General features: G+C 48.5%; 1 protein-coding gene across 1 annotated transcript in view; it reads right to left on the bottom strand.

The window, feature by feature from the left end:
- Positions 1 to 26,713, bottom strand: part of FAM124A (family with sequence similarity 124 member A) — a 223,461-nt gene that overhangs the window by 351 nt on the left and 196,397 nt on the right. The window lies entirely within an intron of this gene.

The following is a 26,713-nucleotide window of genomic DNA, read 5'->3' on the forward strand; positions in this document are numbered from 1 at the left end:
TTCTTGGAGATATTTATTCATAATTGTAACAACAAAAACAGAGAACATTACTGAGCACTTATTGTGCCCTAGGTATTCCATTATATGCTTTCACAACTAATCCTCACAACCATCCTATAAGGCATGTATTACTATCTCCATCTGGAAGATGAAGAAACTAAGGTTTGAAGGGTTTAGGTCACTTGCTACTGTTAGTTAGAGGCTGAACTTGGATTTGAACCTTGGGCTGCCTTGACTCCAACACTCCTGCTCTTCACCATAGCTTGGGGAGTTTGTCAGGAGCCAAGGTACTGGATCTCTTGAAATCCCTCTTGGCTGTGGGATTCTAAGACATATGGTGGCTAGACCAGATGCTACTAGCTCATCACGTGTGTCCGCTCTGCCCACGTGTACCAGGGATGCTGTGGTAAGTCACCTGTAGACAGGCTGCTATGTGGTGCAGTGCTTTTTTATGGTTTTAATTTTCCACAACCTGACTTCTTATAAAAAACCAGATAGGCATAAACAAATCACATTCAAGCTCAGAAGCCTATTAAATTAATCTGATAGAAGCATTACATTTTAATTCAGCTGGAACATAATATTAGACATCTCTTCTTTGCTGTGTAGGCTGCTTGTCTGGGGTTGTATAGGGTGAACGCCCACTGCTCTCTACTCTTGAGGAGTTTGCGTGGAAATAGAGCACACTGGCTGATTGAGACGTCGAGACAGAAAGAAAAAGCCAGGATGAGGCTGGGGTGAGCTAGAGAGCCAGGCAAGGGAACCCAGCACATGATGTCTCAGGACTGGAGAAAACCGCCAAGCCCTTCAGGAAAGCTGCAGGAGGGCCTCCGTCTGTCCTCCCAGGAAGGGGAAGTCGGCAAGGACCACCTTTGGGCTTCCTGTCATCACAACTGACAACTGCAAAGACGGTCCTCAATTCTTCTTCTTAAGATACTGTCTTAGTTATCTAGTGCTGCTGTAACAGAAATAACAGAAGAGGATGTCTTTAACAAAGAGAAATTTATTCTCTTACAGTTTAGGAGGCTAGAAGTCTGAGTTCAGGGTGTCAGCTCCAGGGGAAGGCTTTCTATGTCAGCTCTGGGGGAAGGCCCTTGTCATCAATCTTCCCCTGGTCTAAGAGCTTCTCAGCCCAGGGACCCCAGGTCCAAAGGACACACTTTGCTCCTGGCTCTTCTTGCTTGGTGATAATGAGGACCCTGTGCTGAGAAGCTCCTAGGCCAGAGGAAGACTGATGATAATGAACCTTCCTCCAGAGCTGATAGAGTGAGAAAGCCTTCCCCTGGAGCTAGCATCCTGAATTTGGACTTCTAGCCTCGTAAACTGTGAGAGAATAAATTTCTCTTTCTTAAAGCCACCCACATATGGTATTTCTGTTATAGCAGCACTAGATAACTAAGACAGAATTTGGTACCGAGAGTGGGATGTTGCTCTAATCAAACAAAAAACCAAAGCCGTTGCTGTTTCTGGCTCATAGCAACCCCGTAAGACATAGTAGAATTGCCTCATAGGGTTTCCAAGCAGTGGCTGGTGGATTCAAACTGACAACCTTTTGGTTAGCAGCCATAGTTCGCCATAGCTCTAACAGATATGTACAATGAGGAAGTTGTTTTGGAATTGAGTAATGGGTAGAGGGTGGAAGAGTTTTACAGTGCCCAATAGTAAAAGCCTAGATTGCCTTAAAGAGACTCTTGGTGGTATTATGGACATCAAAGACAATTCTGGTGAGGGCTCAGAAGGAAGTGAGGAGAGCTCTAACACTGGAGACAGTGCAGATGGTGAGAAGCAGCAGAGAAATGGCAGCAGCAGAACCAGGAGACTGGTGTGAGACAATATGCGAGCTGACCCATAGAACAGGAAAGCTGAATGTTTTCAGGCAGCAGACTTCCTGGTTGGAGTGGGGTGCCTCCAGGCGCCTATCAGTGGAGCTAGGCTTGCTGACCCATGGAGCAAGAAAGCTGAGTGCCTTCCAGCCAAAGTTACTGGTGGAGTGGGTGCCTCCAGGTACTTATCAGTAGTGCTAAAGAGCTTTGGAAACACTTCTCTGAACAGGGCAGAAGCCAGGTCAGCCCGAGAGGCCTGAGGGGCTGAGAGGCCAAGGAACCAGGAAGCAGAAGCTAAAGAGACAAAGAACACAGGAAGTGGAGCTGCCTAGGTCCCAAAGGGTAGGGCCACAACCTCTGGGGTCTCAAAGGGTGGAACCATGGCCTGCTGGGTCTCAAAGCGTGGGGCCGTGGCCTCCTAGGCTTCAAAGAGTCAGATTTTCACCAACTCGCTTCCGAAGCGTACAGCTGCCATTCGTGGGTGCCACCAGGATGGGGACGGATCAACTGCCCATAGCTGAAAGGGCAGGGCTGCCATGCCCATGCGGCAGAAGAACAAGGCCTGCCAGGGCTGAGGAAGTAAGGCTGCCACTCAGGCAGACAAGGAGAATGGGGTTGCCCAAATCCAAGAGACCAGAGTTGCTGCCCCAGTGGGCCTGGAAAGCAGAGCTGAACCCCAGGGCTGAGGGGCCTCCACTCAGAATCCAGAGATTGTGGCCAACACCTAGAGCGTGGAGGGCAGGGCCATTGCCTCCATGGTCTTAGAGAACAGAGGATTATTTTTAAGCCTTGAGAGCTAATAATGTGCTCTGCTGAATTGCTTGGTGCCTGTTATGCCTTCTTTCCCTCCAATTTCTCCCATTTGTAAGGGAAATGTCTACTTTGTGCCTGCTCCATCCACCACTGTACTTTGGAAGCAGATAACTTGTATTCTAGATTTCACAGATGAAGAGGAATTTTGCCCCAGAATGGAATTTGGACTTGAAGTTGATTTAAGGCTTTTTGGACGATATGATGGGTTCAATGTGTTTTACATGTGGCAAGAGCATGTTTTGGGGGCCAAAGTGTAGAATGTTATAGATTGAATTGTGTCCCCCCAAAATGGGTGTTAACTTGGCTAGGGCATGATTTCCAGTGTTGCGTGGTTGTTCTCCTTTTTGTGATCAGATGTGTTTTAAATCCTAACCTCTATGATGTCACTGTGAGTCGGAATCAACTCAACGGCAATTTTATGATGCTAATGAGGCAGGACACAAACTATAGGATTAGGTTGTAATTTGAGTCAATTTCTTTTGAGATATAAGAGTGAGAAGCGAGCAGAGAAACAGGGGTACCTCGTGTCACCAAAATGAAGAACCAGGAGGCAAGCGCACCCTTTGGACTCAGGGTCCCTGTACTGAGAAGCTCCTAGGCCAGGGGAAGATTGTTTTTTTGTGTATTTTTTCTTCTGAAATTCCCTGTTTATCTATTTTTCTAAATTGTGCTGGCGGTTGTTTTTTCTTGTTGATTTGCAGTGTGTGTGAATAGCGGTGTAGTGGTTAAGATCTGTGGCTGCTAATCAAAAGGTCAGCAGTTTGAATCCACCAGGTGCAGTTCTACTCTGTCCTATAGGGTCACTATGAGTCGGAATTGACTCCACGGCAACGAGTTTGGTTTGGTTTTTGGTTATATATATAAATCATTTGTCAATTTTAGATATTGCAAATATCTTTCCCCTTTCTTTCCATTATTTATTAACTATCTTCATGATATCCTTGCTGAAAAGAAATCCTTAATCTCAGGTATTCAAATCATCCTTTTTTTTTCCTCTTATAGTCTTTGCTTCCCCATTACTATGCTACATATTCTCCACATTTTACTTTTCATATGTAGGTCTCTAGTCCATTAGGGACCACCTTTGAGTGAGGTGTTGAGCAGGCATCTAATTTCCCCAGCAAAATCAGCTAAGCGATGTGTTCGTCCCCGTTGCTCCCTTTCTCATATGTTAGATCCCCACACATACCTGAGTAGGTCCTCAGCTCTCTGTTCCATTGGTTGATTTGTCTTCCCTGTACCAATACCAAGCCATTTTCTTTACCATGGCTTTAAGATATATCTTACGTAGTAGGGCAAGTTTCTCCTCTTTATTATTTTTTTTCAAAGACAGATTCATCTATCCATAAACTTGTATTCCTTCAAATCAGTTTTAACGAAAGTTTATTAAGTATCAAAAAGTCCAATTAAAATTTGATTATGATGATGCTGAATCTATAGATTAGGCTGGAAAGAGTTCATATCTTAATAATATTAAATCATCCCATTCAAAACCATGGTATGTCTTTCTGTTTATTAAAATCATCTTCTATTATAGATTATTTTAATAAAGTTTTAAAGTTTTTTTAAAAATACAGATCTTGTATGTATTCTTGATTACATTCCTATGCTTTATATTTTTATTGTCATTATTTTCATCATATTTTTAGTTGATTTTTGCTGGTGTAGATAAATGTGATTGATGTTTGAGGTTAATTTGTATCTGACAAACTTTCTGATATCTCTTATGAGTTGAAATAGTTTGTTGATTTGCTTGATTTTTCCATATAAATATATCACTGTAAATAATATCAGATTAGCTATTCCTAGGGGAAAGACAGAGAGGTGAGATCAAAATGTAGGAAATTATCAGTTCTCTTTTTCTGTGCAAAATTTACAGAATGCAAATTAGTAAACGTTTGCAAGCATCTAAGGAAGGTGGGTGGCGTGATGACAGCATTTAACACAGTTTTGACTGTTCTGATTGAGGGTAGATATCACTAAATTGGAGGCAGTCTTGAGCAGATGTTAGGGGGATACAGGGGGATTTGGTTTTATTACCATATTTGCTTTTGATTGGGAAAAGTGAAATTTTAGGTTATGAGAAGCTTAAAGAGCTGATAGGTCTTCTAGGACAAGCTATATTACCAGACATAAGAGGCTAAGTGATAAGATAAAGAGGTGGGAGAACTCTGGGGGCACCGCCAATGCTGGAGCCGGTGCTCAGGCCACTTCATGGATTGATTTGCACTGATGAGCTCTAATAACCAGCTCCTCTGCAGTCCAGTTTAGTACCAGAACCGGTGTGAGGGACGTCTGCCCTAAAAGCCTCCTGGTTCCAAAGAAGGCTTTGGGATGAGCTAAAAGCAATTGTTACTTAGCCTGAAAAATAATCCTAAATACGGAGCAAATTAAGCAGAGGGTCAATTTGTCTTACTGTGGTAACTTGCATGTTGCTGTGATGCTGGAAGCTATGCCACCAGCATCTCAAATACCATCAGGGCCACCCATGGTCGACAGATTTCAGCAAAGCTTCCAGATAAAGGCAGATTAGGAATAAAGGCCTGGCAATCTACTCCTGAAAATTAGCCAATGAAAACCCCATGGATCATGAAACATTGTCTGCTATAGTGCTAGAAGATGACCCTCCTAGGTTGGAAGGCACTCAAAGTACACAGCAGCCCCAGCAATGGACCCGAGCACCTGTGAAGACAGCACAGGGCTGGGCAATGTTTTGTTTTGTATATGAGTTGCCATAAATTGGAGCTGATTTGATGGCAACTAATAACAACAACAAATTAAAGGCTTATAGATTCCCCTTGGGCCTTGCCTTCCTTGCTCCCACTCACAAACCTCTGCTCATCTTCTTCAGTGGCTCATGATTTTTTACTCCGATTGTGGCCTTTCTGCAACCAGGCATTTCTGACGTGGCTGGCCCAGGGCACAAGTACAGTGTGTGGTAAATGAACAACACACAGCTGTGGGGCCTCTGCAGAAATCCCCCTCAGGGCCTCAGCTGGTCACAGTCCCAGTGACCTTTCCTACAAGCACATGCTCCAGGCCTTAGGGTTTCAATGCCACTTAAGTGTGGTTGTGATAAGTCTGCCTCTTCAGAACGTATTGACTTCATTTGGGTGGCTCGTCAGCACTGCTGCCCAATCACTTCAGACAGTAGGTGGGGTTGTCCTGGGCTTTGTGGGTTCACAGAAGGCCATGGGGTTCTCAGAGCCAACCTGGAAATTCATTTTGACACAGTTCAGCTAGTTCAGGGATTACGAATACATTTCTCTCACAAGTCAACACTGATAAATTAGAAGTGGCTCCCTAGGGTCCTTCTGTGAGAGGACTTCTAGGTCAAGGCTGGTTGAAGTGTTGTAACAAATCCATGATGTCCACTGTTCCACGGGTGAGAGGGGAGGGGGCCTGTCCCTGCTTGGGATCTCTGGCTCGGTTTTTCCTCCTAACTATACCTGCCAATTTCTGAAGCATGATGCTGGCTTAGTGAGAAACAGCCTTGCCTGTCTAGTTGCTCAGCCTGAGTGCTCGAGAGAAAAACCTGGGATAATCTCAATTCTCATTTTCTTTTTTTCATTTTTTAATCCAATAGTACAAAAATTGTCAAAATGCTAACTATACAGAAACATATGGGACAGTAACACTGAAAGAAAGATCTAAAGAACCAGAACACCCAAACACAGACTGGTACCTTTTTTCCAAGCTCAACCTTAGTTGTTCTATTTTCAGAAGTAGATTGCCAGGGCTTTCTTCCTAGTCTGTCCTAGTCTGGAAGCTGTGCTGAAACCTGTCCCCCATGGGTGACCATCCTGGTATTTGAAATATTGGTTGCATTGCTCCCAGCATCATAGCAACCTGCAAGCCTCCACAGTCTGACAGACTGACAGACAGACAAATGGTAGAAGGCTTTAGGTAGTGGCTTTAAGACACATTCTGCCTGAGGAAGTGATTGGGGTTGGAGAAGAAAGGCATGTGATCCCTGGGCTGGCCCTGAGGACTTTAGGGCAGTGCTTGGGTACAGGATACCCTACCAGTAAGTCAACGTCATAAATTCTATGTTCAAATTGCATATTAGTGCACCATTATTATTATTATTATTGATGGGGAGAGGAGTGAGGGAGGTGGGGGAGGATCAGGAGAACAACAGTTCAAAGGGGTTTAAAGCCCTTTGTGAAAGTCTCAACCCTGAAAGCAGGTCCTCAGCACCACGATGGGTAGAGGGATGGCCTGACTCTGGGCCCACCTCCCAGAGAGGCCCCAATGGCTGGAATCACGGAGATGGTACCACACCATTTGGCCCGCTGCTGTTTCGGTGCTGGTGCTGGTGCTATGCAGAGGCCCAAGGCCCCACCGGGCCTGAAGGACAATGTGAGGAGGATGTTTTAGGAGCTGATTCACAGAGGCAGAAATCCCAGCCTACCCCATCTGTTAACACGCCCTACAGACTAGGAGGTGAGAGGAGGTGGCAGGGGGGCAGGTGGTGTGGTTTCAGGCTTTAAACATATATTTTATTATTTCTATTTAAACACAGTAGTTTACAGTGAGGTGGTTTGGCTGGCTACAGAGTGGGGGATGAGAGCAGGCTAAAGAAACCACTTACAAATGCTGGCACTGCTTTGGAACATTTCTGGATGCCCAAGCCAGGGACGTAATGTCTGTATGAACAGCAATGACAAGAAAGCACATATTCGTCTCCCAGGGCCCTGAACTCAGACAGCATCTGGGAAGGGGGCGGGGGGCGCTGTGTTGTGTGAGCTGCAGGCACAAGGCAGGCCCTGGGAGTCCTCTGGGGAAGCTGACTGGTTGGCCTCCTGGGTGATAAGAGGCAAGGGTGTGAGGAATAGAGGCCTGGGGAAAAATTGCCTGCCTTAAAGGTCCGCTGGAGTAGCCTCATTCCGGCATAGCCCAAACCTGATTATTCATCATAAAATGGGGGAATGTCAAGCACAGTGGGCTCTTTATTGGGTTTGGCAATGCATCCAATGATGTGACTGGTATTGTATTTTGAGAAATTACACCGCATGTCAAAATACGAACCTAGGTTTAGGATGTCAATGAGTAGGAGCTATCATGCACAAACGCCTCTTAAGTAAACAGCGTTCGCACATTTATTTCCTTCAACAAGCTAAGGGGCAACTGCGAGCCAGCAGGAGGGGGTGGGCAGGAGCTGTGTGCCCAGTGAGGGATTGACTAGTCTCATTCTTGCTTTGGCCGCTACATACTTAGCAGGAGCAATCGTGGTCTTCTGCTCACAGAAGTCTTTGTCTTCATCTTCTCCAGGGTCACCAGTACCAGCTCAGGGCCCTCTGACGAAACACAGGGAGATACAGAGGCTGACAGCCAGAACTATGTGCTAACTGGAGAGCCTGGCACTCTGGCACTGTCTGCGCTCCGGTGGTTTTCAGTTGCATCCGCCATGTTGGTTATACCCAAAATTACGTGAGCCATTACATCATTGGTTATGTAAGTTTTTTTTACAAATTATACTACAATTTATCAACATATTTCATAATTTTGGGGGCAAACATGTTTACAACTTTAACTACATAAAAAAACACGTTTATAAGCAAAGGGACTTTTTTTTTGGTGGAAAAGCTCATTTACCAGTTTTAAGCACAGCAAACAGATTTTTATACGTACCTATTAAAACGTAGGCTGAGGAACCCTTTGCAAAAATTCATTTCACATGTCCCAGACTGGACAGTAGATCACCTTACCTCCAATTACTGACTTCAGCATGTACTTAGATTAGCTTACCCTTTCCAGTACACTCCAGCCTCTCCTCCGAGAAGCAGGACAGTGCCACTTTCATTTTGGGATTGAAAAATGCTACAAAAAATAGAAGAGTAATGGTTACTGATGGTTTGGGTTTGGATTTTCTATATTCTATGCTCCATGAATGGGAGCCCTGGTGGCACAGTGGTTAAGAGCTATGGCTGCTAACCAAATGGTCTGCAGTTCGAATCCACCATGTATTCTTTGGAAACCCTACGGGGCAGTTCTACTCTGTCCTGTAGGGTCGTTATGAGTCAGGATCAACCTGACGGCAACAGGTTTGGTTTTCGGTTTTGGTTTACTCCATGGGGAGCCCCTGGGTGGTGCAATGGTTAACATGCTTGGCCGTTAAATGAAAGGTTGGAGGTTGGTGATCTTCCAAAAATTAGCCATTGAAAACCCTATGGAGCACATTCTACTCTGACACACGTGGGGCTGCCATGAGTCAGTGTTGACTCAATGACACCTGGTGCTAGTGCACTCCGTGAGGATGGGGGAAGCTTTCTTCTTCACCGCTGTGTTCCCAATTCTGAGAAGAGAGTTTGGCATGTGGAAGGTACTCAGTACATATTTGTTCAATCAACGATGAATGAATAAATGGGAAAACAACTCTTTTAGCATGCATTTTGTGACCATCCTCCCCATGCCAAGGAGTTCAAAGTGTTGCATAGATCTTATTTTTACTCAAAAACTTCTTGTCTACGAGATAAGAGCAGGTATTTGAGCCATTATACAAATAAGAAAAAAGCCTTCCCTTTCGTTACCCAGGTGGATTTGTGGTAAAGTTGGTCTCCTTCCTCCTCATTCTAGGCCCCCGTGGGGGAGGCTGTGAGCCCACTGCCTGCTGGCAACCCTTGTCCCATGCCAGCTGTGGTGCTTTGCATCGTGCCAGTCACCATTTTGGGGAAACCCACCTCCCTCCTATGGCTCTCAGGCCTGTGGCTTATATTGATTCCACAGAGCAGGAAAGGCTTGCAGGGATCAGGAGAGTAATGCCTGGTTTCTAGATTCAGGAATTAACAGGAAACCCAGAATCAGGGATGAATGCCAGGCAGCTGGTCCTCTATCTCAGAGCCCTAGGGAGCTGTCTGTGAGCCACAGTTCCACTAGGTGGCAGGAACCAAGGCCCAGCGGCCCTGCACGGGGAGTATCATCATGGTCCCACAACTCACTCCTTGTTCCACCCTGTTGCTACTTGCCGACAATCCTGGGACCAGTCTTTTTAATGTCTTTGAGCCTCAGTTTCCCAATCTGTAAAACAGGAATAATAATATCCACCTCAAGTTGTGAATATGTAAATGAATAAAGCATATGAAAGTGGTCTGTAAATCATAAAGTCCTATAAAAGATACATTATTGCTTTTAGTTAGATCTCTTTTAATGAGAGCCAACTTTGATTGAGAGGCACTGTGCTAGGCCTTCTATGAGCTTATCTTACTTAACCTTCATAGCCATCCTATCAGTTAGGGAAATGCACCTCTTAGTCACTGCACAAATATTTTAATAAAATAGAAAAAATACGGCAAAGAAAACCCAAAATGCCCACAATTCCACTCATCCAGTGACATTCATTGATTATGTCAATCTCCTCTCTTCTGAAAGGAATGCAGATGGCAGGCAATTCGAGGAAGGGGGGTTGGGGAATGTGTATGTGCAAGGAGTGTGCACACATCTGTGCCCTGGCTGCTGATTTGCTGATTCTGGTGGCAGTGGGGTGGGGCAGTAGGCCCTAGTAGCCATCTATGTCTGCTCTGAGGGTGGCCAGGCCTCGCTTCACAGCAGTCAAAACAGGATAAGGGTCAAGAAAGACATAGCATCCCACAAGCCCAGGAGAGGGGGGTATAAACACCAGTGGTTGCCATTTAGTGAGCACTTACCATGTTGCAGACACTGAGTAAATGGCCTTACACATACCACCTCAGTTAGGCCTCACTTACCCTGGGAGGCAGATAAAAGTGATGATCTCTATTTTATATACCAGACATGGAAGCTTAGAGTGGTTATTTGCTCCAAATCACATAGCTAAAGTGTCAGTCAGTGCCCAGATCTGAACCCAGATGGACAAACTCCAGATGAACTACAAGCCCTGCTGTCTGCTGTCTTCCAAGGAAACATCTGCTCCAGTCCCAGTCTGCTTGGATTTCTCCCTCTCCAAGTGGAGTCCAGGCCTGGAGGTGACTGCCCCCAGGTGGAGGAAAGAGGTGGCCTGGAGGTGAAGGTAAGAGGTGGCCTGGGATGCCTCTGGCCCCCCCAGGCAGATTTGCTGTTCTCTGGGAAGCCAGCTAGAGGCAACTGAAAACATGAGGCAGAAACAATGTAAATGCAGACTTGCCCATTTGCTCCTGTGTCTGTGCAGGTGACACCGTTTGGTGGGTTGTGTGGTTTCAGGTTCTTCTGTGCACAAGGTGGTGAACTCCATGTTTCCGCTTCAAGGCTGGATGGGCCCCATGGCAGCCTCTGCAGCTTTTCTTCTGTCTCATCTCAGCTCATAAGCCAAAAAGGGCAGACAGCCCTCACCAGGATAATCGAATGCTGATCTTGGTGAAACTTAGAAGAAAAAGGTGATCTTGTTGAAAACTGAGATTTTCACTTTGTAGCGTATAGTGACAGGTTTAGTTGTATTCAGCCCACAGAAGGGCTTCCTTTTGGGGAAGGAGTCAAGAACTACAAGAATATTTTGGGAATTTGGGAGAGGAAGTGTGGGTTATGAGTACTGGAGTCAGCAAAAGTGGGCTCAGTCTTGGGCCATTACTCAATTTTCAATGCCTCAGTTTCCCCAATCCATAAAACGGTGGTGATAATAACATTGCTGCCCTCCTAGGTGAGTAGATGGCTTAATGGAGGGATAAATGAGTTTGCGTACATCTGTTTCACACGTGGCGTGCACTCAGTGAGTGTTAGTTATGGTAGTGTTATTTCCAGGTGTGGACAAGCTATCAACTTACGTGTGTTTGTTATGGCTGCTGTACCAAATTACTACCACCTTAGTGCCTTAAAACAACACAAGTTTACGTCTTACAATTCTGGAGGTCAGAAGTCTGACATGGTTCTCACAGGGCTAAATCAAGGTGTCTGCGGGTATGCGTTCCTTTCTGGAGGTTCTAGGACAAAAGCCGTTTCTTGCCTTGTCTGGTTTCTGCAGGCCACCTGCACTCCTTGGCTTCCGGCCCACCTCCCACCTTCAAGGTCAGCAATCCCAACAGTCTGCCCTCTGCTTCTGTCATCACATGGTTTTCTCTGACTCTCCTGCCTCCCTATTTCACATTTAAAGGAACTCATGATTATATCAGGCCCACCCACATATTCCAGGGTAATCTCCCTATCTTATATTAGCCGATTAGAAGCCTAAAGCCACCTACAAGCTTAGCTTCCCCTGCCATGTAATATAGGATGTGGACGTCCTCAGGGAGCATCCCTCTGCCTACCTCATACCCGACCCTCACATACACACCCCAAAATTCCTGTTCTCACCTACCCACCCTCTGCTAGACAGTCTTCAGTTTTCAGGGAATTTTTGCCATTATTCCCTGTCCAAGAATCAGCCCCGTAACCCCTCACAAAGCTCAGCTGAGTATTAGTTGGTCCACATTTCTGTTACTGAGTTAATTTCTTCAGCTGAACTGCAGGTGTTTACCTGAAATGGAAATGCTTGAGTAGAGGCAGTCCACTGTATCACTGGTGGTTTTCACTTCGGTGTTAGTGAGGTCAGTCACCAATTCAGCAAACATATTTTGAGGCCCTACTATATGCCAGACATCGACTGGGTTCTGGGACACAGAGTCAAATAAGATCCAATCTCTGCTGTCAAGCAGCTGGGCCTGGTGGCACAGAGACAGGAAAAGGACCAGATTTTAAACATGGATACTGCAAGGCCTGTGCAGGGAGCTGGGGCCAGTGAGGCTGCAGGTCCCCACAGGAGTAACACACCCTACCAGGGGAGTGTAGGGTGGTCAGGCCTGCTGAGACTTGAAGGAGAGATAGGGGTTCCTGGTAGAGCACCCGCATGGGCAAAGGCATAGGGTGTCCCAGCCTGTGATAGCAAGGCGCTGAGTATGCCAGTGGAGAGCAGACAGGGACAGGTGGCAGGAGGGTGGGCTGTGGGAGTAAGACCCTCTCCTGAGAGCAGCCTTGGGAGGAAAGGGTGCAGGCAGCCCCCCTGTGTCGGGTCTGAATCTTGTATACAATCCACACTGTGCTGTCCTCTGCAGGGTGTGAGTGGTGCATCCCAATTTCTAAAACCTCCAGAACCTTCCCTGTGCCCATGAAGCATAGGGGACCAACTGGTTCTGCTGTTAGTGATTGCAAAAACTTGTACAGGGGCAAAACCTGCCACCAATAGGAAGGTAAATGTGGAGACGAAGAACAGGTGCAGGAACTGGGAGGTCCCCCACCAATCAGGGATGGCTGCAGCCCCGGCTCTGGGGGCCTGGGCTCTGGAGATGGCATCCGGACCCTGTGGTCCAAAAGGCCTGGTGAGAGGAGGGCAGACCAGAGAGTGACCCACAATGCATCTGGGAGGGAGGACCAAGCCTCTGACTGGGATGTGAACAAATGCAGAACAGCAGGTGGGCCCTGAGTCCTGGCACTTTTTTCTATCACAACAGTAACATTGATTCCATAACACTGATTTCCCACAGGTCTCAGGTTCTGTTTCTCCCTGTGTGCTCCCCTCCAAAGGCCTGGGCAGAGTATTCATTCTGTCTAATTAAGGCACGCAGCTGGGACTGTGCAGAGCTGGGCAGAAGAACCGGGGATCCTGGAGGGAGGATGGCTGGGGCAGCTGCTTCTGCCAGGGTCCCTTCTGGCAAGTGTGCAGAAGGAGGAAGTACACTAAACACTCACTGTGTGCCAGACGCCCGTGGGCTAGGAGCAGGCATTACACAGGTGAAAGAAGTAACAGTCCCTGCTACGGAGCCCTGGTGGCACAGCGGGTAAGAGCTCAGTTGCTAAGCATAAAGGTCGGCAGTTCAAATCCACCAACTGCTCCTTGGAAGCCCTATAGGGCAGTTCTACTCTGTCCTATAGGGTTGCTATGAGTTGGAATCAACTCAATGCCAACAAGTTTTTTGGTTGGCTGTGAGTCAGAAGCAACTAGATAGCAATGTTTTTTTTTTTGCCCTAGAGAAGCTCATAGTTAAAGCAGGGGAGACAGACCTGCAAATAAGTATGCATGTTAAGTTCTATAAAAGCAGTGTGTACAAGGAGTTCCTGGGTGGTGCAAGTAGTTAACATATTCAGCTGTTAACTGAAAGGTTGGAGGTTTGAGTCCACCCAGAGGTGCCTCAGAAGAAAGGCCTGGCAATCTGCTTCTGAAAAATCAGCATTGAAAACCCTGCGAAACACAATTTTACTCCAACACACACAGGGTCTCTATGAATTAAAATCGATTTGACCACAACTGGATTTTTTTTTTTTTAAGTGTGTACAAGGGTTATGGGAAGAAAGATGTAGGAGCAAATTGTTCTTTTATTTAATCATCACAACAACCCTGTGGGATAGAAATTATTGGCCTGTTTCTACAGATGAGAAACTGAGGTTAGAGAAATTTCCTTCCTGCCTGCCTTCCCTCTCTCTCCCTCCCCTCCCTTCCTTCCTTAAACTTATATTTGCTGAGCATATGCCAGGCACTGAGCTAGGCGCTAGAGTCAGCAGTGAAAAGGGTGCCCTTAGTCCCTGCCTCACGGGAATTTATAGTCCAGTACAGGTAGCGTGCAAATAACAACATAAAAAGCAATAGAATGACTTCCATGGTGGGAAAAGTAAACAGTGCAATGACAGCATTAACTGGGATGGGGTGCTTTGCCCTACTCTAGGGTTGCTAACTAAGCTCCCCTAGCTGGCAAGAGTCAAGCTGGTGTCCTGACTTGAGCCTGGGGTCTTGCTCTCTGCCGTAAGGACAGGAATATTTTTTAACACCTCCTGTGTGAGTAGGGGTCAGGTTGTTGAAGCAGCAACTATTTCCTGGGTCTGTGACTGTGACTTTAGGAAAACCCCCAGCCAAATAGCTGCGGAGTTTGAATACTAGAGTGTACACTGCTTTGAGCTGGCTTTAGCCAAGGGGCTCTGAGCACAGACATTGTCCTCAAGGATGCACGTCCATCCACACCAGTCTCTGAAGAGTCTGTCCATTCACCGAGGGCCTTCGGTGCTGCAGACACACCAGAGGGGATGGGGTAGCAATGGCCAGTGACTGGCACGCCGTACTAGCTCAGTGGGTGTAAGCTGAGAGTGAACTTGACTGAAAAACTTAAAATTTTGTGGAGAAGTCCCACACCTGAAATGAGCTGACTGTAACATAAAATATTAAATCACTCGTGACTATCCTCATTCATTCATCCAAAACCATACTGTCTTTTAAGCACTGATTTTGGCCCAAGGCACTAGGCTTGATGCTGGAGATTTAAAGAAACAACCGTGATATTAAGAGTACCTCCAAGTCTGAGGGTGAGGAGAGAACATGGGCTGTAATTCCTAGTATGTCGTCAGTGTGCTAATGCAGCTAGGCTGGGCCTTGCAGGGGTGCAGAGCAGGGCACCTGATGTTGGTGGGTGCACAGGAAAGGTTTCCTGGGCAGGGGTGATGTTAGACAGGCTGGGAGTGGTGTAGAGAGTGCTCCTGTTTCCTTACAGGAAGATCGTTCCTGCCACTGAATCGTTTAGGCAATAGAGGAGCCTGGTCCAATTTGCATGTGACACAGGTCATTTGGAAAATGGATTTGTGGGTACAAGATAATCTGCAGGAGACTACATGCTTGTTAGCTGCTGTTGAGTTGGCTCTGACTCATGGCAACCCCTGTACAACAGAATAAAATGTTGCCTAGCCCTATACCATCTGCACAATCACTGGTGTGCTCAGGTCTGTTTTTGCATTTTGAGCATCTTCCAACCTAGGCGCTCACCTTCCAGCACTATATCAACAATATTCTGTTGGGATCCATTAGGTTTTCATTGGCTAATTTTTGGAAGTAGATCACCAGTCCTTTCTTCCTAGTCCTCCTTAGTCTGGAAGCCCAGCTGAAACCTGTCCACCATGGGTGACCCAGTTGGCATTTGAAATACCAGTGGCATAGTTTCCAGCATCACAGCAACATGCAAGCCACCACAGTAGGACAGACACACTGACGGACAGGTGGTGGAGGAGGCTACATAGGAAGCTGATGCAGGACCTGTTCTCAGTGCTAAACTGGGGCTGACACAAGGTGCCCTGGAAGCCACAGGGAGGTATGCCTGGTTCTGACTTGGAGGATGTGTCAGACTTCACCCAGGGCTTGTTGGGAAGGATTCAGGGTTGGAGGCGAGTGCACACCAGGCAGAGGAGATCTTGTGGGTGACCGAAGGTACAAATGCGTGTGACTCTCCACACCCCTGCTGCCAGGACATGGCTATTCTGGCAGCCACACAGCCCTCCCAATGGCCTGGCATGTGACACACAACTCTGGTCCAGCAAATCAGCCAAGGGTGGACACCAGCCCACACAGGGCCTATCAGCATCTCTCTTGAGATCAGAACTGAGAAACTCAAACACTGGGAGTGGGAGCTGGACCCCACTTTTTGCAGAGCACCAGAGCAAAGCCTCAGAGTCTCCTGCTACAACTGTCAGGCTTCCCTTTCCGGAGCCCTGGTTATTCAACTCTTAGAGCTCGCTGAGATTTTCCTTCTAATGTTTCCTTTTTTTTTTTTTTTTAATTAAGCGGGGTTTTATTATTTGTAATCAAAATAGTATCAACTCATACTCATTGGCCAAGGTGAATTTGAAAAACAAAAATAATCTACCTTTCAAGGCCAATTTCAGTTACCTTTGGGAGGGTCTCATCTAAAAGTTGATTTGGCCAAGTTATGTCTGAACTCCTGCTCTTATAAAGTTCATTATTCTTCCAAGATCACCTGCTAGCCTCCACTTGGAGGCAGAGCTAGCTTTCAGCGAGGCCCAGGCTGGCAGCTACCTCTGGGACATGATGGAAGAGGAGCTAAGAGGCTCCCGCCACGCCTGTTCTGACACCAGCTGGGCCTGCTGGCTCTAGTGTCCCTTAAAAAAAAAAAAAAAATTGCTGTTGAGCGGCCTCCCACTCATGGCAACCTCCTGTGTGTCGGAGTAGAACTGTGGGCCATAGGTTTTTCAATGGCTGATTTTTTTAAAGTAGTTCACCAGGCCTTTCTTTTGAAGTGCCTCTGAGTGAGTTCAAACCTCCAGCCTTTCAATTAGCTGCCAAGTATGTTAACTGTTTGCACCACCCAGAGATTCCTGGTTATTCCCAGGGTATAATATAAAGCCTGCCCTGCCTGGAGCGGGTGGGCAGGGGGCATTCGAGAGAAAGAAGCAGCCAGGCCTGATCTGTACTGGGGGCCACTGCTCAGCGAGTGTGCTCTAGACTCTGTTGGGAGCTGAATCTGAGTGTCATTTATGCTCAAGGCACAAGGAGGTCCGGTACCCATGATCTGACTGCAAATTGCCTTTTCTGCCCTATTTCTAAAACACCTTTCCAGAATGCAATTTAGAAATTCTTACCGGTCAACAGCCGTCCCATGGGGCTCAGCAGGAGGCTAGAAAACCTGCATTCTGGGTGCATTATAAATTTAATTAATTGTGCAAGAATATTTCAATTGCCTTCTCCCTCATATGAATGAAATCCACATGATTTCCAATCTGTTTCTCTGGTTTCCTTCCTCTGTTCAGATATATTAATTAGCCTGTCACTTCATTACGGATTTTGGTGCCTTTTTTCCTTCTTCAAATCTGAGTCTATATTAATTTAGTTTTGATTTCAACAGTGTTTAAAAATAGAGCAAAATTATTTTGACTAGCATAAAATCAGGCTTCCATGTGCGTGAGGAGTTGTCACAGCGCTCTAGTTTCTCATTGCCTTTCTCTTGCCTTGGATAGAGACACAGGTGGGTTCTCCTGTCTTGTCTTTTAACACAGCAGTCAGCCTCACTGTTCTCTAGGATGTTCAGTCCCACTTAAAACCCTGGCGCTCTGACCTGCTGGGCTCTGAAAGTCCCCAGGTCTCTCCTTGGGGTTGGCCTGGCTAGATGTAAATCTACAGAGAGAAAGATTCACTATGCCGTTTTAATTTAGTTATTGGACAGCACAGAAACCCTGGACTGCCTCATCCTGAGACACTGCGAGCCATTATTTAATACTGCTCCAAAGGGCGGAGGTTTCAGCTCAGGTGTCTCTTCGGGGCTGCTGGGCTACTGCCCAGCATGACGCTGTGGGGGCTTTGCTCCTCTCTGAGATGGCCATGGTGCTCAGTCAGGGTAGGACCGCCAGCTCCCCTCTGAGATGGCCATGGGGCTCAGTCAGGGTAGGACCGCCGGCTCCTCTCTGAGATGGCCATGGGGCTCAGTCGGGGTAGGACCGCCAGATCCTCTCTGAGATGGCCATGGGGCTCAGTCAGGGTAGGACCGCCAGCTCCCCTCTGAGATGGCCATGGGGCTCAGTCAGGGTAGGACAGCCGGCTCCTCACCTTGCGTTTCCCTTAGGACAGAGGTGCTCAGACCTGGCCACACTTTTAGATCTCCTGGTGGAGCTTTTAGAAACGGCTGATGCCAGGGTCCATCCCAGCCCAACGGAAACAGAATCTCTGGGGGTGGGGTCTGGATAGTGTTATTCTTTAATATCGAATGGGTAGCTGGGTTTGAGAAGCAAAGGTAAAAATGTCATTACTTGTCTGTCAGTTTGTTGTGCTATGGTGGCTTGTGTGTTGCTATGATGCATGGAAGCTATGCTACTAGTATTTCAAATACCAGCAGGGTCACCCATGGTGGACGGGTTTAGTAGCGTTCCAGACTAAGGCAGACTAGGAAGAAAGGCTTGGCCACTTACTTCTGGAAATTAGTCAATGAAAATCTTATGGATCACAACATAACATTGTCTAACTCACTCAGTTTGGATACATCATCAGGAAGGATCAATTGCTGGAAGAGGACATGATGTTTGGTGAAGGAGAGGGCCAGCGAGGGCAAGGGAGACCCTCAGTGAGATGGATTGGCACAGTAGCTGCAACAATGGACTCAAACATGCTGGTGATTATAAGGATGAGGCATGACTGGGTAACACTGCATTCCACTGCATACCGTAAGTGGGAGCTGACTGAACAGCAGCTATCTATATGTATCTATGTCCATCGATCTATCCGTCCGTCCGTCCGTCCGTCCGTCCATCCATGTTTAGTGATGGCCAGCCCTGCAGGAAGTGCCAGCCCAAGGCCTTGTCTGAGGGCACTGTGAGAATGTCACGAAAGGCCCATCCCAAGTGCCCTTCCCCCTGGATATTGCTTTAGACCCGCCTGGCCCTGTCTGTTCCCGGCTTCGGCTCTGGAATCGGGCTTTCGCGCACCCCTTAGGTCAGACACGCCTGGCCCTGTCTGTTCCCGGCTTCGGCTCTGGAATCGGGCTTTCGCGCACCCCTTAGGTCAGACACGCCTGGCCCTGCCTGTTCCCGGCTTCGGCTCTGGAATCGGGCTTTCGCGCACCCCTTAGGTTAGACACGCCTGGCCCTGCCTGTTCCCGCTTTGGCTCTGGAATCGGGCTTTCGCGCACCCCTTAGGTTAGACACGCCTGGCCCTGTCTGTTCCCGGCTTCGGCTCTGGAATCGGGCTTTCGCGCACCCCTTAGGTCAGACACGCCTGGCCCTGCCTGTTCCCGCTTTGGCTCTGGAATCGGGCTTTCGCGCACCCCTTAGGTCAGACACGCCTGGCCCTGCCTGTTCCCGGCTTTGGCTCTGGAATCGGGCTTTCGCGCACCCCTTAGGTCAGACACGCCTGGCCCTGTCTGTTCCCGGCTTTGGCTCTGGAATCGGGCTTTCGCGCACCCCTTAGGTTAGACACGCCTGGCCCTGCCTGTTCCCGGCTTTGGCTCTGGAATCGGGCTTTCGCGCACCCCTTAGGTTAGACACGCCTGGCCCTGCCTGTTCCCGGCTTTGGCTCTGGAATCGGGCTTTCGCGCACCCCTTAGGTTAGACACGCCTGGCCCTGCCTGTTCCCGGCTTTGGCTCTGGAATCGGGCTTTCGCGCACCCCTTAGGTTAGACACGCCTGGCCCTGTCTGTTCCCTGCTTTGGCTCTGGAATCGGGCTTTCGCGCACCCCTTAGGTTAGACACGCCTGGCCCTGCCTGTTCCCGGCTTCGGCTCTGGAATCGGGCTTTCGCGCACCCCTTAGGTTAGACACGCCTGGCCCTGTCTGTTCCCGGCTTCGGCTCTGGAATCGGGCTTTCGCGCACCCCTTAGGTTAGACACGCCTGGCCCTGTCTGTTCCCGGCTTCGGCTCTGGAATCGGGCTTTCGCGCACCCCTTAGGTTAGACACGCCTGGCCCTGCCTGTTCCCGGCTTCGGCTCTGGAATCGGGCTTTCGCGCACCCCTTAGGTTAGACACGCCTGGCCCTGCCTGTTCCCGGCTTCGGCTCTGGAATCGGGCTTTCGCGCACCCCTTTAGGTTAGACACGCCTGGCCCTGCCTGTTCCCGGCTTCGGCTCTGGAATCGGGCTTTCGCGCACCCCTTAGGTTAGACACGCCTGGCCCTGCCTGTTCCCGGCTTCGGCTCTGGAATCGGGCTTTCGCGCACCCCTTAGGTCAGACACGCCTGGCCCTGTCTGTTCCCGGCTTCGGCTCTGGAATCGGGCTTTCGCGCACCCCTTAGGTCAGACACGCCTGGCCCTGTCTGTTCCCGGCTTCGGCTCTGGAATCGGGCTTTCGCGCACCCCTTAGGTCAGACACGCCTGGCCCTGCCTGTTCCCGGCTTCGGCTCTGGAATCGGGCTTTCGCGCACCCCTTAGGTCAGACACGCCTGGCCCTGTCTGTTCCCGGCTTCGGCTCTGGAATCGGGCTTTCGCGCACCCCTTAGGTCAGACACGCCTGGCCCTGCCTGTTCCCGGCTTCGGCTCTGGAATCGGGCTTTCGCGCACCCCTTAGGTCAGACACGCCTGGCCCTGCCTGTTCCCGGCTTCGGCTCTGGAATCGGGCTTTCGGGCACCCCTTAGGTCAGACACGCCTGGCCCTGTCTGTTCCCGGCTTCGGCTCTGGAATCGGGCTTTCGCGCACCCCTTAGGTCAGACACGCCTGGCCCTGTCTGTTCCCGGCTTCGGCTCTGGAATCGGGCTTTCGCGCACCCCTTAGGTTAGACACGCCTGGCCCTGCCTGTTCCCGGCTTCGGCTCTGGAATCGGGCTTTCGCGCACCCCTTAGGTTAGACACGCCTGGCCCTGCCTGTTCCCGGCTTCGGCTCTGGAATCGGGCTTTCGCGCACCCCTTAGGTTAGACACGCCTGGCCCTGCCTGTTCCCGGCTTCGGCTCTGGAATCGGGCTTTCGCGCACCCCTTAGGTTAGACACGCCTGGCCCTGCCTGTTCCCGGCTTCGGCTCTGGAATCGGGCTTTCGGGCACCCCTTAGGTTAGACACGCCTGGCCCTGCCTGTTCCCGGCTTCGGCTCTGGAATCGGGCTTTCGCGCACCCCTTAGGTTAGACACGCCTGGCCCTGCCTATTCCCGGCTTTGGCTCTGGAATCGGGCTTTCGCGCACCCCTTTAGGTTAGACACGCCTGGCCCTGCCTGTTCCCGGCTTCGGCTCTGGAATCGGGCTTTCGCGCACCCCTTAGGTTAGACACGCCTGGCCCTGTCTGTTCCCGGCTTCGGCTCTGGAATCGGGCTTTCGCGCACCCCTTAGGTTAGACACGCCTGGCCCTGCCTGTTCCCGGCTTCGGCTCTGGAATCGGGCTTTCGCGCACCCCTTAGGTTAGACACGCCTGGCCCTGCCTGTTCCCGGCTTCGGCTCTGGAATCGGGCTTTCGCGCACCCCTTAGGTTAGACACGCCTGGCCCTGTCTGTTCCCTGCTTTGGCTCTGGAATCGGGCTTTCGCGCACCCCTTAGGTTAGACACGCCTGGCCCTGTCTGTTCCCGGCTTCGGCTCTGGAATCGGGCTTTCGCGCACCCCTTAGGTTAGACACGCCTGGCCCTGTCTGTTCCCTGCTTCGGCTCTGGAATCGGGCTTTCGCGCACCCCTTAGGTTAGACACGCCTGGCCCTGTCTGTTCCCGGCTTCGGCTCTGGAATCGGGCTTTCGCGCACCCCTTAGGTTAGACACGCCTGGCCCTGTCTGTTCCCGGCTTCGGCTCTGGAATCGGGCTTTCGCGCACCCCTTAGGAAAGCTGTGCTTTGATTTGTGCTTTGTGGTCCTGGGCTGCCTGTTGACTCCATGACTCTGGCCCTGCCCACTCCCACACAATTTCCCTCTTCCCTGGTGTGGACTGAACCCCGGATTCCCACTTGCTGGGGAGTTAGACAGGCCCTAAAAATGTCTGGGGCCCTTCCACTGGCACCAAAGGTAGGGTCCAGGTCTGGTGTTTGGATGTGGAGCGATCCTGAAATCCACCACAGTGGCTGTTGGCTGTGATATCCTGGCTGGAAGCCCACTTCCATTGGCTTCCTAGCTCTGGACATAACATTTGTCCTCATGAGGTAAACAGTTATTGTTACCGCGAGCCAGGTGTTATCTCCTGGCTTACTTCTTCCAGTGAAGTCTTGATGAACCTACATGGATGATATGCCGGACGAGACATTTCTATTCAGGGCTTACCCCATGCATTAAGAATTACCACAATGACTACCAAGACTCAGAACATCACTTTAGAAGATATTTGAACACGCGACAAATAATATAAAATTATATGTATGTATATACAACAGACATATATACATATGCATATATATAATCTCTACAAAATGGACTCAAACATACCACTGATCATGAAGATGCTGCAGGACCAGACAACGTTTTGCTCTGTTATACATAAGGTTGCCAGGAGTTGGAGCTGACTTGGTGGCAGCTAACAATAACACCTGCCGTTGAGTTGGCTCTGACTCCTGGCGAACCCACGCACAGTGGAAGGAATGCTACCCAGTCTTGCGTCATCCTCATGATCTAACCCCATGATCCACTGTACACCAAACTATTGTGATCCATAGGGTTTTCACTGGCTGACTTTTGGGAGTAGATCACCAAGCATTTCCTCCTAGTCCATCTCAGTCTGGAAGCTCCACTGATACCTGCCCAGCATCATAGCAACATGCAAGCTTCCACTGACAGGTAGGTGGTAGCTGTGCAGAAGGTACATTGCCGGGGAATCAAACCTGGGTCTTCCATATGGAAGTTGAGAATCCTACCACTAACCTATGTATATAATTACCAATAAGCTTTAATCTGTTTTTCAACAGGTAGAAAGTAATACCATCTAAACATTTACCGTACATATTTAGAACAGAAAAAAATATAGGCCATAAAAGTTTCACTTCTTAGATGTTATTGCTGTTATCTCTTAACCCGTGCCTCCCCTAACCCTTCTCTGTTGGAGTAACTCAGGTGAAGCCCCTGTGACCTGTCCCAACTGGCTCTTAAACCAGTACTGACCAGGCCAGTAAATATAGGAAGGCTCTCTCCCCAAGTGGGTGAGGCTTAGAGTCGATCTTGCGGTTGGGAGCCTGACAGCACTGCTGTGGCAGGCCAGGGTAACTGAAATCCTGGGGGTTTTGTCTGAGGGCAGTGGCCAGTAAAGGTTAAGGACATGAACTCTGGAGTCAGACCTGGGCTAGGGTTACTGGTCTCCTCTGACTGTCTATGAGCTCTTGGGATGTTTCTTAACCTCTCCAAGTTGCTGATTCCTCATCTGTAAAATGGGGGTGATAAAGAAGTACTCCTTAAGGTTCTTGTAAGGTTCAGGTGAGGTGATACTTGGCACAGGTAAGCCCTCAATTAACAGTAGCTATATTATTCTTCGGAAACCCTGGTGGCATAGTGGTTAAGTGCTACGTCTGCTAACCAAGAGGTCAGCAGTTTGATGTTATCCTTCGTAGTCCCTGGGTGGTACAAACAGTTAAGCACTGGACTATTAACTGAAAGGCTGGCAGTTTGAATGCCCTCCCCACTCCGAGGTGCCTTGGAAGAAAGGCCTGATGATCTACTTCCAAAAAGTCACAGCCATTAAAACCTTATGGAGCATAGTTCTATTCTGAAACACAGGAGGTTGACATGTGTCAATCAACTCAACAGCAAATGAAACTTGATGTTGTTCTTCAGAAGACACAAGAAGAATTGATGCATTTAAATTGGGTGTTGGTGAAGAATACTGAATATACCTTGGACTGCGAGGAGAATAAACAAGTCAGTCTTGGAGGAAATATAACTGGAACGCTCCTTAGAAGGGAGGATGGAGAGACTTTATCTTGTTTTCTTCAGATACATCATCAGAGACCCCCATCTCTAGAAAAGGACATCGTGGTTGGTAAACTAGAGGGGCAGTAAAAACGAGGGAAACCCTTAATGAGATGGATTGACACAATAGCCTCAATGATGGGCTCAAACATACCAATGATCCTGAAGGTGGTGCAGGACCAGGCACCTGTTATGTGTCAGGTTACCAGGAGTCAGAGCTGACTTGACGGCCACTAACAACATGTTATTCTTCACGTCTCCCCTCCTGCTATGTGGGCTGTTCCTAGGACTTCTGGTACTTCTGCCTCAGCTCCTGGTTTGAGCTCCAGGCCTTTCTGAGATGAGAGCCCACTCCTGGATCTTTGCTCTGCAGGAACTGACTGTGGACCACTGACCTGGCCCTTGCCAGGAAGTGGGTTATGATTCCAGAAATCCCATGTGATTGCTTTGGGCCCTACTTGGATTCAGACAGACCACAGAGAACTGCAATGTCATCCCCACCTGCCTTTAGGTATTGTCCCTGTCCAGACTGGACCCCCAGAGGTATGTTAGTAGCACATGGAACCCAATTCTCCACCCCTTTGGCTAGTGCAGGCAGGTTAGGTCAGACTCCCAGCCCAGCCTTGTTTGGATCTCCCTTCCTCCCCACCCCCAGGTTAGCCTCTGAGGCCTCATCAGGCTGTGCCCCTAAGTCCAGCTGCGTATGACATCAGCATATAGTGAGCACCAGGACCTCAGGGGAAACCAGACTACACCTCTGTGACTATTTTGAAACATCATAGAATTCAGTGTTTCATTTTCTGTAGAAGAGGAAATAGAAAGCAAAACTCTATCATATTACAGGAACCCAAAAATGAATATAAATCTACTTGGGCAAAATACTGAGCTGAAAAGGGAAGCCAGAACTTCAATAAACCTTTTTGTTTGTATATCAGAACAGTAACTGGCCTGATGGTTTTCAGTGAATGGGCTGATGATTTAGTGTTACTGTAGCTCAGCCTTGCTCTCTTCAGGTTAGCACCCTCCTCGGGTGAGCACTCCCTCCTCAGGTGAACACCCTCCTCAGCTAAGTGTCCTCCTTAGGGGAGTGCTCCCTCCTCAAGTAAGCACCTTCCTCAGGTAAGTGCCCTCCTCAGGTGAGTTCTCCCTCCTCAGGTGAGCGCCCTCCTCAGACGAATGCTCCCTCCTCAGGTGAGTGCTCCCTTCTCAAGTCAGCACCCTCCTCAGGTGAACGCTCCCTCCTCAGGTGAACAACCTCTTCAGCTAAGTGTCCTCCATAGGGGAGCTCTCCCTCCTCAAGTGAGCACCCTCCTCAGGTGAGCTCTCCTTCCTGTGTGCTCCTGTGTGCCCTGCAGCTCTGTTTCATTACTGCTTGTTTGCCTGCGTGTTCACTTCCAGTCCACCGGGAGCTCCTTGTGGCCCCATCTTATTTGCGTTCCCAGCATACAGCTGTGTTCCTGGCACAGGACCAATGTAAGATCAAGGTCTACTTCTTTAGTTCATTTGATCCTCACCTCACTCCCTGCCTACTGTTTGCTTGGCACACAGTTGTCGATTTCCTTTTCTTAAAAAGGAGCACCTACGAGGTGCCAGGAGCTTAGCTGGGCTCTTCTTACACACACTGTTCAGTTTAATTCTCACAATAACCCTGCGGGTAGGGGCTCTCGCCTTCCGCTGGCAGAGGAGGCCACTGAGACTCAGAGGCTGAATCATTTGCTTAGATCACATGGCCAGCCAGAGAGACTCAGGAATCAGCCCTAGGGTCTGCTCAGTTATTCATCTTACGGTTTCATTTAACATGTGGTGATCTTAAACCACATCACTCCCAACTATACAATCATCTTTCTGAGGGCAGGAACAAGGTATAATATTTTTTTGAAATTCTCAGAGGGTCTGGCCCAGGAGTAACTGATATTTTTTTTCTAAATTTTATTAATTTCTTTGTCATTGTTGAGAATATACACAGCAAAACATAAATCAATTCGGGTCTCTGCAGGTACCATTTGGTGACACTGATTACACTCTTCGAGTTGTGCAACCATTCTCTTGTTTCTTTTCTGAGGTGTTCCTCCTCCATTAACATAAATTCACTGCCCCATAAGGTTCCTATCTAAATCTTTGCAGTTGCTGTTATCAATTTGATCCCATAAAGATAGTTCTTAATAGGGCATAATGCTCGAGGCAGGAATTTTTTTTACTAGTTAAGCTATACTACTATTTGGTTTTAAGAAGGCTTCAGGGGATATTTTTCGTTTGAGGATTGAAGATGATCTCAGGCAGGGCTGGATTACCTAATCAACAAGGTATGCATGGGCTTCCTTGCGCATACTTACTAATCTGTAGTGAATAATTTCACCTGTTGTTCACCGCATCGAAGATGTCCCCCACTTGAGAATGAAGAAAACAAAAGACACAAGGGAAAGATTAGTCCAAAGGACCAATGGACTACATCTATCATGGCCTCCACCAGAATGAGTCCAGCACAACTAGATGGGGTCCCACTACCACCACTGACTGCTCTGACTGGGATCACAATATAGGGTCTGGATGGAGCTGGAGAAAAATGTAGGATGAAATTCTAACTCAAAAGGAAAAACCAGACTTGCTGGCCTGACAGAGACTGGAGAAACCCTGAGAGTATGGCCCCTAGACACCCTTTCAGCTCAGTAATGAAGTCACTCATAAGGTTCACTCTTCAGCCAAAGATTAGACAGGCCCATAAAACAAAATGAGACTAAAGGGGCACACCAGCTCAGGGATAAGGACTAGAAGGCAGGAGGGAACCGAAAAGCTGGTAATAGGGAACCGAAGTTCAAGAAGGGAGACTACTGGTATGTTGTGGGGTTGGTAAACAATGTCACAAAACAATATGTGTACTAATTGTTTAATGAGAAGCTAGTTTTGTAAACCTTCATCTAAAGTACAATTAAAAAAAATTTTTTTTAAATGTGCCCCTTTGCTTTTGAGCCTAGAAACTTTGTCCCACAAGGCGTTTGGTTATGTCTAAGAAGTTTCCATAAGCGTGCCCCTCATGTGCTCTCTTGTCTATATTAATAAACGTGCAGTACCTACAGTTATGTATGTAGAAATATCCATAACCAAACCTATAT

Source organism: Elephas maximus, chromosome 14 (assembly GCF_024166365.1).
Source record: "Elephas maximus indicus isolate mEleMax1 chromosome 14, mEleMax1 primary haplotype, whole genome shotgun sequence".
Taxonomy (NCBI): Eukaryota; Metazoa; Chordata; class Mammalia; order Proboscidea; family Elephantidae; genus Elephas; species Elephas maximus.